Source organism: Physeter macrocephalus, chromosome 21 (assembly GCF_002837175.3).
Source record: "Physeter macrocephalus isolate SW-GA chromosome 21, ASM283717v5, whole genome shotgun sequence".
Taxonomy (NCBI): Eukaryota; Metazoa; Chordata; class Mammalia; order Artiodactyla; family Physeteridae; genus Physeter; species Physeter macrocephalus.
In genome coordinates, this window is record NC_041234.1 from 23,486,933 (window position 1) to 23,499,007 (window position 12,075).

Below are 12,075 nucleotides of genomic sequence, written 5' to 3' on the forward strand. Positions count from 1 at the left end.
CCCCAAACAGGAACTGGGAAAAGAACAACATCCATTATTAGCTCCTTGGCACTTTACTCCCAGGTTCCATCTTCCAGAAAATTCTGTTTAAAAGCATTAGAAAAGCCTTGGGCTTCCATCAGCCAGACCCAGGTTCTGATTTGGATTCTGCCAAAACCGAAGATACAAAAATAGGGGGTTAGATCAATAAATTTGGATGCATCGCCTCAATGAAATAGTATGCAATTATTATGTTAAAAAATTTTATGCAAACATTTTGTGAAATGGATGGCACTACAATGTTTAATGTAAAGGCAAAATATTAGAAGCATTTTAAATGTCTGTTGAAATGGGTTTGGAAAAATAAATTATGATCCATAATGTTGTGAACTGACCAAGGTCAATTTGGTCAGGTAGTCTTACGAGGCTCTCTTGTAACTGCCATTAGTCCAAGGTAGGTGAGGCCTACCTATTCCCCACCTAGCCACCAGGTTGTAACAAGAGCGGGTCTCAGGCCCAGATCAGCCAGGTAGAAATTAACAAGCAGGCCTAAGCAACAGTGGTGCAACCTCTTCTGTGTACCCAAAGGAGTCCCAGCTCGGTTCTTGCATGTAAAATTCATTTAAGGCGGAGGCTACAGTACTCTAGAAGCAGGATTCTATTAGCCTTGAAGGCAGCATCAGGCAACCAGAATATCTAAATTCATGGTTGGACAAAGGCCCCCTTAGAGATCTAGCCGGACGTGCCCCTGAGCACAGGCTACATGCCTGCCTAGATTCAACTGCCCTGTCTGTGCAAGTTTGGAGAGTGTCTCTAAAATAGTTCAGCCAAGCCATATACCTTGAATACTTCTCAGTTCAACAATAAGAGCCCATTGGGAATATCCGTTGTGCAGATTCACTTGAACAATCACTCTGCTAATTAGCAAAATCTAGTGTTGATGGGAGATAAAAATAGATGAAGCTCGTGGAGGGTGACTTTTCTGATTAAAGTTGGCCGCTGCTCCTGGAGTGGGAATTCCTGTAAAGAGCAGCTCACTGGCCCTGAAAGCATAGCTTAAACTAAATAACACACACTTTATAACACACTGCCCGTCTTTAAAGTAAATTAGAGACATCATAACACAGACAACAGAATACTATGCACCAATTAAAAAGAGTATGACACATCACTTCCTGCTACAGCAAGATGGCTAAACCATTTTAAAGTAAAATAAGCAAGAATATATAACATGATTTTTATTTTTATAAAAAAATAAAATCATATAAATGATTAAATAGGTATAAAGGAAAGTCTAAACAGATATAAAATTTATTGTTACCCCTAGAGAATAATTAGCAGGAAGAGAAGGGGGGACCTTCTCTCTCTGTTTCTTTATGCATTTCTGCGTTTTGAATTTTTTGAATTTTTTATGAGTATGTATTACTTTGATAACATGAATTTTAAAAATTAAAGCTTGTTAGAAAAGGATGTTGGGGAAGAATAATTATGTGGAGAAATATTTATAATATATTCTTGGCTAAAATACATTAGATAGTATTATGTTAGATATGGCAGCCATTGTCTCCTCATCTGTGTGCAACCCCCCTGTTGGGGATTATATTTTCCAAAGATGGTCACGCCAATAAATATGCCAACGCACAAGCTCTTCTTCCGGTGTGACTTTGACAGGCCTCCGTTGACAGGTGGCGGTGGGGGTGCTGTGTTCCCTCCCCTTGAACCTGGGCAGACCTTTCTTGCTTTTTTTTTTTATTAAAGTGTTAACAATTTCTTAGTTTTTCTTACTGTTTTATTTATTTATTTATTTATTTTTGGTTACAATGAACACACATTAATTTTTTTTTAAATATGAAATGCTACTCTATAAAAATCAAAACAAAGAACTAAAATAAATAAGCTTACAAAACCTGACTTCTCGTTGCGGTGGCTTCTCTTGTTGCGGAGCACGGGCTCTAGGTGCATGGGCTTCAGTAGTTGTGGCTCGTGGGCTCTAGAGCGCTGGCTCAGTAGTTGTGGCACACGGGCTTAGTTGGGTGCCCGTGTGGGATCCTCCCGGACCAGGGCTCGAACCCACGTCCCCTGCATTGGCAGGCGAACTCGTAACCACTGTGCCACCAGGGAAGTCCCTCTTTTTTTTTTAAATTTAATTTTTATTTTATATTATAGTTGATTTACAATGTTGTGTTAGTTTTAGGTGTACAGCAAAGTGATTCAGTTACACATATACATATGTCTGTTCTTTTTCAGATTCTTTACCCATATAGGTTACTACAGAATATTCAGTAGAGTTCCCTGTGCTATACAGTAGGTCCCTGTTGATTAACTATTTTACATATAGTCGTGTGTATATATTAATCCCAAATTCCTAATTTATCCCTCCCCCCACCTTTCCCCTTTGGTAACCATAAATTTGTTTTCAGAGTCTGTGAGTCTGTTTCTGTTTTGTAAATAATTTCATTTGTACCATTTTTTTAGATTCCACATATAAGTCATATCGTATGATATTTGTCTTTCTCTGTCTGACTTACTTCACTTAGTATGATAATCTCTAGGTCCACACATGTTGCTGCAAGTGGCGTTATTTCATTCGTTTTCATGGCTGAGTAATATTCCATTGTATATATGTACAATGTATATATGTACCACATCTTCTTTATCCATTCCTCTGTTAATGGACATTTAGGTTGCTTCCATGTCCTGGCTGCAGTGAACATTGGGGTGCATGTATCTTTTCTAAATATATATATGCCCAGGAGAGGGATTGGTGGATCATATGGTCGTTCTATTTTTAGTTTTTTAAGGAACCTCCATACTGTTCTCCATAGTGGCTGTACCAATTTACATTCCCACCAACAGTGTAGCAGGGTCCCCTTTTCTCCACACCCTCTCCAGCATTTATTGTTTGTAGACATTTTGATGATGGCCATTCTGACCAGTGTGAGGTGATATCTCATTGTAGTTTTGATTTGCATTTCTCTAATAATTAGTGATGTTGAGCATAATTTCTCTAATAATTAGTGATGTCGAGCATCTTTTCATGTGCTTTTTGGAAGATCTTTCTGTCTGCCTTGACCAAGCAAGTGATGTGATGAGCAAGTGAGCAAGGAAGTGATTGATGTTCAGTGACCTTCCAAGGCCTGGTCATAAAATGCAAGATGGCTGCCACCTGGCTTTCTCTCCCTCTTGGGACACACACTTGAGCCTTTGGTGTCCTGAGCCATCACGTAAGACATCTGGTTACCCTGAAGCCACCATGCTGGAATGATCATGTAGACATCTTTTCATGTGGAAAGATCACGCATCAATAGAAATATATAGAGAGAGGAAGATACCCAGTATGCCCAGCTGTGCCAACTCCCAGCTGTTTGAGTCTTCCCAGTTCAGGTGTCAGACACGTGAGTGCAGAAGCCTTCAAGATGACCACACCTCCAGCCACCATCTGACGGCAGTGGCAGGAGAGATCCCCAAGCCAGGACACCACCTAGCTGAGCTGCTCCCAAATTCCTGACGCAGAGAAACCCTAAGAGATGATGAAAGCTAATGATTTGAAGCCACTAAATTTGGGGGCTATTTGTGGTGCAGCAGTAGATAACTATGACACCCCCTGAGAGAACCTGCCACTTCCTCAGTCTGGGAGGGAAAGCCCTAGGAATCCATTGGCTCCATACGCCCCTACACATACCACCAGTGACAGGACCCCTGGAGGCTGCCTTACCCCGGCGGGGCTTCTCTGTTTTTCTCTTCCGGAAATTTGCAACGTGAACACCAACATTGGGCCTCCTAGCTTGAAGGCACTAGGAACTTCAGCTTCAGTTTGCAGCCTGTGTCCCAATCTGCAGAGGACAGAAGAAGGAATCAAACACTTAGAGAAGAGCAGGAAAGAGAGAGACCTCGCAGCCTTAAAAAAGGAACCTCCCAGGGCTTCCCTGGTGGCGCAGTGGTTGAGAGTCCGCCTGCCGATGCAGGGGACGCGGGTTCGTGCCCCGGTCCGGGAGGATCCCGCATGCCGCGGAGCGGCTGGGCCCGTGAGCCATGGCCGCTGGGCCTGCGCGTCCGGGGCCTGTGCTCCGCGGCGGGAGGGGCCGCAGCAGTGAGAGGCCCGCGTACCGCAAAAAAAAATTAAAAAAAAGGAACCTCCTTTCCTGTTTCTCTTACTTCTGATGCTCTTCCTTGGTTCTTCCTTGAGACACCTTTATGACCATCATCATCGTCACCTTTATTATTATGGCTAAGGATGACTGCATGCTCACACGCCAAGTTCTAAGTGCTATATGCATATTAACTTTTTTTTTAATTTTTAAAAATTATATATTTATTTATTATTTATTTATTTTTGGCTGTATTGGGTCTTTGTTGCTGCGCGCGGGCTTTCTGTGGTTGCAATGAGCTGGGGCTACTCTTCATTGTGGTGCGTGGGCTTCTCGTTGCGGTGGCTTCTCTTGTTGCAGAGCACAGGCTCTAGGCGCGCGGGCTTCAGTAGTTGTGGCACGCAGGCTCAGTAGTTGTGGCGCATGGGCTTAGTTGCTCCGTGGCATGTGGGATCTTCCCAGACCAGGGATTGAACCCATGTCCCCTGCATTGGCAGGCGGATTCTTAACCACTGCACCACCAGGGAAGCCCTATGCGTATTAACTTCAATCCTCGCATGACCTATGGGGTTGACACCACAATTATCCACATTTACAGATGAGGAAACTGAGCCCTGAAAGGTCAAGTCACTCGTCCAAGATCACAGTCAGTTGGATAACAGGAACTCTTTATCCAACACTGTTGTTATATACCCTTACATCCCGCCAATAAAGACTCCCTGTTTTTGTAAAGGTCAATTGCAAACAAATCGCTTCTGATCAAGCCAAATATGTATGGAAGTGTTCCAGTTTGGTAAAACTTGATACAAATAGACTTAACAGGAGTCCAGAGGGAAGGATGCAGTGGTTGCAGGAGACAATGTGATAGCTCCAGATACAGGTGCAGGTCAGAACTGCAAGTCACTGGGGCTTCCAGGCTTGAGGCTCAGCTGCTGGTTGAGATGGAGAGCACTGCGGCTGCGCAAAAGTGGAGTCGGGGTGGGGCTGCAGACCGAGACCATCCATGCTCAGGCCAAGGCAAATTTAGAAGACGATGGAAGGAAATGAATCAAAACTCCAGTTGGATTAGGTTAAAACTGAGGGAATCTGAATAAAGTATGGGCTTTAGTTCATCATAATGTGTTAATATTGGTTCATTAGTTGTGACAAATATACACCAAACTAACATAAGAGGTTAACAATAGGGGAAACTGGGTGCGGGGTATGTGGGAACTCTCTGTGCTATCTTTGCAACTTTTCTGTACACCTCAAACTATTCTCAAATTTAAAATGTACTCAACCAAGCAAACCATCTGTAACTAGAAGGCCGAACCGGGCACCAAGAGACAGTCTGACAGTGAACAAAAGAGGAAGCAAAGGCCAGAGCAGGAGTCTGAACACCGGGCGGGTTAGGAACATGAGGCTGAGTCTGACCTGCCCTTCTCTCCCCAGCCCTGGGCACCCCATCCAGCGCGCGCTGGAACTCAGGATGCTCAAAATGTGGGGGGGGGGATGGGGGGTGCGTGCCTGAGGGCAGTGATGGTGCAAAGCCAGGCTCCCACGCTCCCCTCTCGGCTCTCACTAATCTCACTAACAAAGGGAGTGGGTCAGTGCAGGACATCCCCGCAGGCTGCTGTGTTCAGGGTTCCTGGTGTTGCCCTCTGAGGTTGAGGGAGGGTATCTGGAGACTGGAGATTTTTCATTCATAACTCACCACATTCATAAGGAAGGGGAAGTAGCTGCCAGAGGTGATGGGAGAAGAGGGAGCACAGTTGGTTTCCTGATGCTGGTAATGGATAGGTAATGACCGATGCACACTCCTGAGTCTAGACTCTTTCCCATTATGGGCAGCAGGATGGATGCCCAGCAGCGGACTGGAGCTAGGGAGGGCGGGGACGGGGGGGGAGATAGGGGCTTGAAGACTTTTGCTGGAAGCTTTAAATAGTTATGGGGGTGGGGGAGGGAGAGAGGAGGCAGTGACTGGGTCAGGAGAAAGGATGATTGGGCAGGTTTTGGGGGCCCAGCTGAGAGCCAATCCCCAGAGGTAGGGAAATTTCCACAGCAACAATCAGCAGCCCATTATAGGAAGAGAAGGCGAGCAGCCACATGATTCCGGGGTCTGGGTTTTGTCCAGTAGTTCCAAGAGAAGTCCTGAGAGGCAAGGAAATCAGGGCGTAGTGAAGAGAAAGAGTGAGGGGTAGTCCGTGGGTCCAAAGCGGAATGAGCATGGCAGAAAAGATAGAAGAGGAGGGACTTCCGTGCTTCCACTGCAGGGGGTACGGGTTTGATCCCTGGTCAAGGAACTAAGATACTGCATGCTGTGCAGTGTGGCCAAAAAAAAAAAAAAGAGACAGAAGGGGAGTCAATGGGGTCAATGGGGGAAATAGAGGACCAAGGACCTGATCAGGTGACCAAGCATCCCAGCCAGCTCCTGTCAGCTTCAGAAGCTGTCTTGAAAACAGTTGTCGCCAAAGTATGGTCTTACCTTGTTCTTGCCTTTTGTAATTATCTGGAAAATGAACTTACTGTGATCACTTCACTAGCAGAAGATTCCCTTATACACTTTGTGTATGACTAGAAACCATCATTTGTTAATTTGTTCATTCATTCATCCATCCATTCATATATCCAATGTTGAACGTTTACAATGCGCTCTGTCAACACTGGGCCCTGCTAACTTGGAGCTGAACCATATGAAACGAAGCTTTGTCCCCTTTCCCCCTTCATATGGGATGTAAATTCTCAGGTTTTTTTTTGTTTGTTTTTTTTTTTTTTTTTTTGTGGTACGCGGGCCTCTCACTGTTGTGGCCTCTGCCGTTGCGGAGCACAGGCTCCGGACGCGCAGGCTCAGCGGCCGTGGCTCACGGGCCCAGCCGCTCCGCGGCATGTGGGATCCTCCCGGACCGGGGCACGAACCCGCGTCCCCTGCATCGGCAGGCGGGCTCCCAACCACTGCGCCACCAGGGAAGCCCTCTCAGGTTATTTATGCAGGGTTCATCTCCAATTTAGCAGGACCCAGTGTTCACAGAGCACACTGCAAACGCCCCACCCTGGATATATGAATGAATGAGTGAATGAAAAAATTAAACAACTTCTATTCATGTTAGTTTAAATATACTTATCCACTAGGTGCAATCTGAGAATACTCTTAAAATATTTTAGGTGTAATTTGCCTACTGTAAAATGCACGGATCTTAAGTGAACAGCTTGTTGTGTTTTCATCTATGTATATCCCCCATGTAACCACAGTCGAGATCAAGGTACAGAACATTTCTATCACCCCAGAAAGTTCCCTTGTGCCCCTTCTCAATCTATCTCCCTCACCCTCAGATTACGAACATTCTGACTTCTGTCATCATAAGTTCAGAGGACATGGTGCTTTTGGTTAGGTTTTTCAGGGGGGTTTGGAGAGAAACTAACCCAGTCACTGAAGTCAGTATCCAGTGGCTCAATGAGATGAAATGCCCACTAAAACGTGGAAATAAGATTGCGCTCTGTCTCGGTCAGAGTTTTAATCAGGAAAACAAATATGGCGAAGACCATAGAAGGGGGTTGGAAGCTCTCACGAATGGAGAGGTATGGTCTGTGCAGTCAAACCGAAAGGGGGCTTATTACAGTGCCCTGTCAGTCTGACACAATTATCTAGTCTGCCCAGTGGGTATGTTCCAGCTGCGGAGATGGGTACAACAGAGCCTGATTCGTTAAATATTTGCTGTGGCTTCATACTCACCAAGTTGATGTTGAGTAACTAGGATTCCTATGTCACTTGCATTTTTGGAGAGAAAACACTGACCAGGTTGTCATGAATATGCAGACTACCCCATACTTATATATGTCAAAATGCTATTTGCAACATTATGAACTTACGACTTTATTGTTTTGGGTCAATGTCACAGTGTCAGATTCCCTCTGGGACACTGACAGAACTGGTGTTCTCAGGCTGGGAGGCTGAAGCCTGGATTTTGCCCTGTGGTGAATTCCCATAGTAGATACCACCTCTAAGATCTCTTGTAAGACAGCCGTTAACATGCCAACTGCAACTCTGGCCTTTCTTTGGAAACTTCCACCCTTATTGAACACATGTTTTGTAAACACAAGAATCTCCAAACATAAGTTGAAATCGCATACAAATAATTCCTACCAAGTCAAAGGGAGATACGGCTCCTCAAGATTCAAACAAGCAAACTAGATTTTAAAAACCTTTTTTATTGTAAAATGTAACACACAAATAAACATACAACATCAATGTTCAAAATATGGATAATAATGAAATGAACGCTAGTGTAACAACAGCCACCTAAGTCATTAAGAAATGACCAGCATCCCCAAATCTTTCTACATGTCCCTTTTAGACGTATCCCCCTCTCTGCCACCCCATAGGTAACTTCTATGGCATTTTTATGGTAATCATTTCCTGGCTTTTCTTTATACTTTGACCACCTATGCTGCATCTCTAAACAGCATACTTTCTTTTTGTGTGGTTTTGAACTTTATATAAATGGAATCATACTGTTCATTTCTTATTTCTATATAATATAATACAATACAATATAAATGTGATATATAATACATAATCTGTTATTTATATTTATTCATTTTCATTATGATATAGTATGCCATTGTATGAAACATACAATACCACAATTTATTATCTAGCCTACTGTTAATGGATATTTAAATTGCTTCCAGTTTTGGGCTATTATGAACAGTGCTGTTATGAACATTCTTGTACATGCATTCCGGCACATGTTAAGTGCATATTCCTGTAGTATTTCTTCCAAGGAATGGAACTGCTGGGTCATAGGGTATGTATATCTTTAGCTTTAATAGACAAGGCAATGTTTTCAAAAATCGTTGTACCAATTTATACTCCCACCAGCATGTTATGAGAGTTTCAGTTGATTCACATCCTTGCCTACACTTGGCATGGTCAGACTTTTAAGCTTTTGCCAATCTAGTGGTGTGTCGTGGTATCTCGTGGTTTCAAATTTGCGTTTCCCTAACTACTAATGAAGTTGAGCATCTTTTTATATAGTTGCTGGTCTTTCCTATTTCCTCTTCTGTAAAGTATCTATTCAAGTCAGTTGCCCATTTTTCTATCAGGTGGTGTGTTATTGATTTGTAGGAGTGATTTCCACTTTCTGGATATAACTGATCTTTTCCCATTTTGTGACTTGTATTTTCACTTACCTTATGGTGTTTTTTTTAATCGACTTTATTTTTTAGAACGTTTTAGATTTAAAGAAAAATTGAGAAGATACTACAGAGAGTTCCCATATACCTCACACTCAGTTTTCCCTATTATTAACAACTTACATTAGTATGGCACATTTGTCACAATTAATGAACCAATATTGATAACATTATTCTTGACTAGAATCCATACTTTATTCAGATTTCCTTTTTCTGTTGCAGGATCCCATCCAAGATCCCACATTACATTTAGTTGTCATGTCTACTTAGGCTCCTCTTGGCTGTGACAGTTTCTCAGACTTTCCTTGTTTTTGATGACCCTGATAGTTTTGAGGCACACCGGTCAGATATCTTGTAGGATGTCCCTCAATTGGGAGTTGTCTGATGTTTTTCTCATGATTAGACTGGGGTTATGGATTTGGGGAGTTAGGTCCCAGAGATTGAGTGCCATTCTCATCCCATCATATCAAGAGTATGTAGTCTCAACATGGTTTGTCACTGTGGATGTTGACCTTGATCACCAAGCTGCAGTAGTGTTTGTCAGGTTCTCCTCTGTAAAGTTATTCTCTCCTTCTCTCTCACTTTTCCATTCTGTATATTGTGTCTTTTGAAAAGAAATCCTTAATTTTAATTGAGTGGGGCTCCACAGGGCTCCCTGATGGCTGATTTGCAGGGACCAGACCATCTCACAGTGGTCTCTCTGAGATCACTCAGAACTTACTGCTGGAATTAATAAGGGGTGGAGGGGGCAGAGTTAGGGAAGCAAACTATATTACATATTCTTTCAAATCTTCTATCTGGACCTCTCCTTTGGGAACTCAAGAACCAAGAATTTGACATTTTTGTTTTCTGGTTCTTCTCCAAGAGTCCTCCCCTCAGGGCAACGGATGGCTGGAGTCTTGGCTATTTGGCCTGGGAGGAGAGGTGTGGCAAGATTCGGGGAGGAGGTTCTTTTAGGCTAACACATGGGTCATTACTTCACATATTATCCTGCCACACACATATCCACCTCGAAATGCTTCAATGGAAAAGTTAACTGCACATCACCGGTTGTTTACTGAGCGCTAAAGATTGAATCAGAAGGGCTGTGTTCATAAAGCAGAACTGCTGATGATTCAGAATGTGACCTTGAGTACACATGCCCTCCCCCAGGTTTCAATCTCTCAGTCTATGAAACAAGGAGAAAGCTTCCGACAGCGTTTATCCTGCTGCATTTCAAGGCTATAAGGAGCAGCAATGCCCCTTTGAGACCTCAGATGAAAAGGGGTCTTAGGTTTAAAGGATAAGCTGTTCACCCTTAGCTCAAAAAAGGATGTTATTTCTCAAGACATAGAGTATGAAAGATTGTGAGATTTTGAGGTTTTCTTGGGGGGGCGGGGAAGAGGCAGGATTTATTTTATGTTCCAGTCTATGTATAATATTTTTAGTCTACTTCAAATTAATAGAAATAAGAATGTCCTAGAACTCTTTCAAGAACAGAAAAATTCACTCCTTTCCCTGTTTCTTAGGCTGGATGAAATTGCAGGAGTTGTGCTCCACTTTTAGCTGATTATTTAGACAAACGTTTTCAGGGCCTTTGTCTAGAACCTGTTCTACAATACATAGCAAGATGCACAAAGAATGAAATTTTAGTTGATGTGAAGAGAAATGATTCCATCGTGCTTGAAAATGAATTTTTTAAAAATGATTAAATTCTTATATTGATATTTATTTTTTTCAAGCCAGTCATTTTAGAGTTGATGTTTTGAACTTAGCTGCTTTAGATAGTTTTGGTAATCTAATAATTTCACATTCCTAATGAAAAAATATCCCTTCCCCCTTCAGATTTCTTTAAAATCACACTTGTGCAAATTCTCCTCTGAAAGAACTCAAATTCGAGAGTCCAAGGGTTTTCTGAAATTGAGTGAGGAAATCCAGATTCCATTCCCTAAACTGAGAGTGGCTTTGGTAAGCATAGGGGTTCTAGACAGTTCAAACCTGAGTATTTTCCTAGGATACCTGAGAAACTGCTGGGGTCACTGCTTTCAACCCACTCTCCTTTTTTTCTCCCTCTATTAATCCCAAGAAGAAAATGGAGATTGGAAACTGAGGAAACAGTAGGGCATTTCCGCCCCCCAACAGTTTCGTCTTGCATTTGTGCACTGAACAATGCTCAGACACCTTTCAGTGGCTCCCCATTTCCTACCAACTGAAGTGTGGTTCTTTTATGTAACATTCAACATCCTCAATAAACATGTCCCTAATTGAAATTTTTAGCACTTTGTACCCCTCTTCTTTGGTTAAACTAAACATTTAATGCTTAACCTGATGGGTTTTCTCCCTGTCATAGCTTAGTTTTTGCTACCTGAAAGAACCTCCCCATCTCCTATCCTTGCGTACTAAAACCACATCCATCTTTCAAGGTCATTGGCTGGGGCATCGTTTTCTGACCACAGATGACACACTGTCATTTCTTGCTTCATATCATAGGTTTAATAATAATAATAATAATAATAATAACCCATAAGATGTGAGAAGGGAGGATCCTGGTCAAATTATTATGTCTAGCCTTCGCGTAACACTGAGTGAATGGATGAAGGAAGTAATTAATGTAATTAACTCCTGGTAGATCAGAAAGTCTTAGATAGGGTTGCCAGATTTAGCAAATCAAAATGCAGGACGCCCAGTTACATTTGAATTTCAGATAAACAACGAATACTTATTTTTAGTATAAGTATGTCCCATGGAATATTCACGACATGTTTATGCTAAAAAGTATTCGTTGTTTATCTGAAATTCAAACGTAACTGGGCGTCCAGTAGTTTATCTAGCACCCCTGCTTGGAGTGCAGGGGTTT